Below are 5926 nucleotides of genomic sequence, written 5' to 3' on the forward strand. Positions count from 1 at the left end.
CTGTAGACATAGGCTATAGGTATGAGTAACGTTACAGAACCACACATAGTCCACGCCACACAGGTCTGCATGCATGATGAAGATGCGCATATTGAAATACACATGCTCAGATTAACCCCTCTGATCCAACAAATTCACACACAACAAGTCCCTATTAATTTTACACATAAACACACAGATAAACCAATAGCGAACAACAAGTCCACGACCAAACACATCGAGTTCTAACATTATTATAGGCAAATGCATCATTATCACACTAGTCAGCACCCTGGGTCAGTACTCAGAGACAGGGTGAGAGCTGCAACGCACAGCTGTGCATGTAACCAACGCACAATAACCATACCATAGAACATTTATAAAAAAGCAATAATGATAATAATACAGTTACTGTAATTAGGAAAAGCAGCTAGGTCTTACCTTAACACAGATAAAACGTGGGTGAAGTTTGATTTGTGCCTGCAGCGCCCCCATTCTCCGATGGTAATTGCAAGAATAGCATGCATGTCGCTATCTATTACGGCGAATTAGTGAGCAATCATGAATCATATATCAAAATAGCAAAATGTTACGCATTATACACGATGACGATACAGAAATTGTGAAAAATAGAAATGCATGGCAAAAAAGCATTTATTGTCAGTATTTTAGAGACCGCCCCCCCAATGTCACAAATCACATTTTCAGGGCAGCTGATGTCTCGATTAAGGGGAGCTATGGCTCCCTGGCTCCGTGGTTCGCACCTTGGCTACAGCTGTAAAATCTCTCCTCTCTCTCTCTCTCTCTCTCATCCTCTCTCCTCTCTCTCTCTCTCTCTCTCTCTCTCTCTCTCTCTCTCTCTCTCTCTCTCTCTTCTCTCTCTCTCTCCTCTCTCTCTCTCTCTCTCTCTCTCTCTCTCTCTCTCTCTCTCTCTCTCTCTCTCTCTCTCTCTCTCTCTCTCTCTCTCTCTCTCTCTCTCTCTCTCTCTCTCTCTATTCAATTCAATTCAAATGGCTTTATTGGCATGACATACCAAAGCAAATTATTAATATTAAACATAAACATGGATTACAAAACAGATATCAAAGTACATACAAAATATCATCATAAAATAAAACAAATATTACAGCATATAAAACAGTAACTACTGGATTGTCAAGAGAGGTACTGTATGAACATTGAACTGTATAAAATGCGGTGTTTACTGTATTTTGTAAATGTGTGTGTTTGCCTATTGCATTTTGAACAATATGTAAAATGTTCTTTCAGCAATATAAAGTATCAATACTAATTCAGCTTTTAACTAGCTTTTCTTTTTAACTAACAAATGTTGTCTTAAGTAATGCGTAAATGATGCAAGTAGTGTGTGTGTGTGGTGTGTGTGTGTGTGTGTGTGTGTGTGTGTGTGTGTGTGTGTGTGTGTGTGTGTGTGTGTGTGTGTGTGTGTGTGTGTGTGTGTGTGTGTGTGTATGTGTGTGTGTGTGTGTGTGTGTGTGCTACTCCTCCCTGAGCTGCTACAGACCCACATGGTTCAACAACATCATCACAGCTGTCACACATACAGTACACACACACACACACACACACACACACACACACACACACACACACACACACACACACACACACACACACACACACACACACGTAAACACGTGCATTCACATGCATATGTAAAAACCCCACCCAAAACCTCTACTCAACTTCTCTCAGCCATAATTACAGCTTGTACCCATGCCACATACACATACACACACAAGCCCCATGCATGTACAATCACATACCTAAAACCCTGCCTGAAAGATTAACTCGGCAAAACCCAAATCCTCCTCGCTCCATCACTCCTCCTTCTATCCTCTATACTCCTCCCTTTCTCCCCTCTCCCTTCCTGCCCCTCGCTCTCCCTCCTCTACCCCTACCTCCCCTTTCTCTATCTCTCCTTTTTGTCTATCTATAGCTCATCTACCCCCCCTCTCTCCTCTCTCTCTCTTTCTCTCCTCTCTCCCTCTATCATCTCTCTCCCTACCTCGCTCCCTCCCTCCATCTCTCCTCTCTTTCTCTCATTGCTATCTCCTTCTGTCTCTCTCCCTCCCTCAAACTATCCTCTCTCTCGTTCTCTCCTCTCTCCCTCTATCATCTCTCTCCCTCCATCTCTCCTCTATTTATCTCCCTCCCTCTCTCAAACTATCCTCTCTCTCTTTCTCTCCCTCTCTCCCTCCAACTCTCCCTCCCCCTCTCTCGCTCAGTGGAGGTATAGAACCAGTGGAGGACACATAATCTCCATACTCAGTCTGTTCCCACTGACCTGCCAACGGAAGCATCTCTCTCTCTCTCTCTCTCTCTCTCTCTCTCTCTCTCTCTCTCTCTCTCTCTCTCACTTATAATAATAATAATAATGGTGCATTTATATAGCTCTTTTATCCAAAGCACTTTGCAATTTTGTTACTCACATTTTACCCATTCACACACCGACGGCGGAGGTAACCATGCAAGGTGCCAACCTGCTCATCGGGAGCAATTAAGGAGTTAAGTGTCTTGCTCAAGGACTCGAGGAGTGGGCGGGAATCGAACCGGGAACCTCCGGATTACCAGACGACTGCTCTACCTCCCGAGCCACTGTCGGCCCCACTTATTTCCAGCTTAGTCTGTCTCTCTCTCTTTGTCTCTCTACCATCTCTGCCTCTCTGTTTATGCCACTGTCTCTCTCACTCTGGCACACGCTATCTCTTTCCCCTCCTCTTTCTCTCTCACTCCCCCACTCCAGAACAGCCCCCCCCATCACACACACACACGCACACACGCTGCACACACACACACACACACACACACACACACACACACACACACACACACACACACACACACACACACACACACACACACACACACACACACACACACACACACACACACACACACACACACACACACACACGCACACACACAAAGTGATTTGGTTCAGAAGAGGTCATTCAACAGTAGAGTGGGACATGATCTGGGAACATCCCTCCTAAATCCCAGCATGCTCTCTGTTCCGGAGTGAGTGACCCTGCTGCCCGGCGGGTCTCCTCATATGTGCTTTACAGGGAGAGCAAACGTGTTTCAGATCAACTGGACCGACAGCAATATCTCGGCCTCGGAATATTGTCGAGACGAAAATAGGAACAGGAAACATTACCTCTCTGAAATCCAATTTCCTATAAGAGCCATAACTGGATTTCTGAATGGATGGATGGGTCCGCTATTGAAGCAACATTTTGAAGGTTTTATTCGGGGTGTGATTGTTAGTGGACAGACAGATATACAGATAGACAGGCAGGTAGAGAGTCAGCCATACAGATAGACAGACAGGCAGGCAGACAGGCAGGCAGGCAGGCAGGCAGGCAGGCAGGCAGGCAGGCAGGCAGGCAGGCAGGCAGGCAGGCAGGCAGGCAGACAGGCAGGCAGGCAGGCAGGCAGGCAGGCAGGCAGGCAGGCAGGCAGGCAGGCAGGCAGGCAGGCAGGCAGGCAGGCAGGCAGGCAGGCAGACAGGCAGGCAGGCAGGCAGGCAGGCAGGCAGGCAGGCAGACAGGCAGGCAGATAGATTGTAATTTTTTCATCCCCATCGGTTCATTGAGCTGTAATTAACAACACAATGGAGTCGGTGCCCTCAGATGACTGGAGGACATATTCAAACTCATTAACCCTATAACTGTCAAACTATTTGTATTATGTGTAAAAATAAATCATCTTTGGTTATTTGCCTCTCGTTGTTTCCACACACACACACACACACACACACACACACACACACACACACACACACACACACACACACACACACACACACACACACACACACACACACACACACACACACACACACACACACACACACACACACACACACACACACACACACACACACACACACACACACACACACACACACACACACACACACACACACACACACACACACACACACACACACACACACACACACACACACACCGGTGCACACACAAGCACTCTCCTGTTACGTCTGTGCTGTTATGAACAATGCTGTTGATTTAATCTGAAGAAATCTAATTGGAGGGAGCATCAAGGCGCCACGATGATCATCATCAGCTGAACTGTCCTGCCTGTCGTCTGCCTACTGGTTCTACCGTGTGTTTGTTTTGTAGTTAACCCTTTCACTACCACCACACTACCAAACGGTTAACCCTTTCACTGCGTTAAGACAGAATGTTAACCCTTTCACTGCCACGCGACAAAGGGTTAACCCTTTCACAACCACGCTACAGACGGTAGTGGAAGGTTAACCTTCTGTAGTGTGGTAGTGAAAGGGTTCAAGTGTGCACTTTTGTTACTCCACTCCCAGGCAGACAGACTGGCAGAACAGGAGAGACTGGAGGAGAGACTGGAGGAGAGACGGGAGGAGAGACGGGAGGAGAGACTTTAAGCTACTGCACCAGGTCGAACAGTGCGTGGTTGGTGAGATGAGTTCATGGATGTTCTCTGTCCCAGGATATTGAGCCTCATCATGAAATTATCCTCCCATCTTAGAGATATTTGTTATTAGATATGTAGTATAGGATTCCATAACTGTCTCTATACTGTCAGTGGGGAAGATAAAAAAAACAAGAATGAAAAATCTTGATGTGGCTGGTCTCTCTAGCTTTAGTTTCATATAGGGCTGTCAGTTTATCGCGTTAATTAGATTAATTAATTATCGCGTATGAAAATTAACTCAAAATTAACAATTTTTTTTATTTATTTTATTTTATTTATATTATTAATTTCATAAGAACGTAGAATAAACAATTACAGACTTTTTTTTTTAAATGGTCCATTTGCATGTTCTTGGTATCTGATTCTAGGGACATCTATGGATCTTAGAGAATGTATTCCCAGTGTCAGAAATACTGTGTCTGTTAGTAGGCTTGAGTAAATTGTAATGAACCAAATGAGAATATCAATTGAATTTTTTTACTTAAAATTTTTATCTTTGACTGTGAATAACACCATGCTAAAATTGACCAGACCTGAAAAATCTAAGCAAATTAATAAATGGAAGATGATTAAACAGAAGGTTTTGTAGATACAGTACTGAATTCTGCCATCCGGACACATGCAATTTGAAATATGATTATAGAATATAGAATATCAGGCCTAAAATGGTTATGCGATTAAAATGTGATTAATTCGATTAATTAATTAGATCCTGTAATGAATTCGATTCATTTTTTTAATCGCCTCACACAGCACTAGTTTCATACGATGTAAATATAGGCTATTCTCCACTTGCACAATGTGAAGTAGGCATTTCCGGTAGGACTTCCGGGGTGAAAATGGTTCTTCCGGTCCCATCCAAATACATTGTTTTTAGCAACTTTTCTCCTGTTATTTAAACAACTTTGTCATCACAGAGGAACAAATTATAAAGTGTGTGAGTGTGTGTTTTGGTGAACATTGGACCGCAAAGCAGAAAATGCATTGCAGTTACAGACAGTAGCTAAATAGTTAACTGCACTTCTTTCTCAAACCGAATTAATCACTCTAGTTTCCAGAGCTGATGTGATTATGTACAACAATACACGCTCACACACTTTATAATTTGTTCCTGGAATGAATACATCAAGTATGCATCGGCAAAGATCGTTAGCTCAAAGCTAATCCGGCCCGTTTTCATCAACTTCCTGTCTTTTATAAATATGTTTTTATAGTGAAAATCATTACCAGAACGTCCGGAAAAACCTCACAGGAGTTTATAGTGGCAAGAAATGCACTATAAACACTACTTTGCAGCGTCGTTTCTTGCGCTAGCTTCTGTTAGCCAGCATTAGCCTTCATTAGCGTGAGCAAGTAAACTAACATTAAACGCTTTTACATGAAGTACAGCCCAAAAACCCTGCTGACAAACGTTTGCTTATTAAATACATTCTATAATATAATAATACAAACG

Source organism: Notolepis coatsorum, assembly GCF_963971535.1.
Source record: "Notolepis coatsorum genome assembly, chromosome: 18".
Taxonomy (NCBI): Eukaryota; Metazoa; Chordata; class Actinopteri; order Aulopiformes; family Paralepididae; genus Notolepis; species Notolepis coatsorum.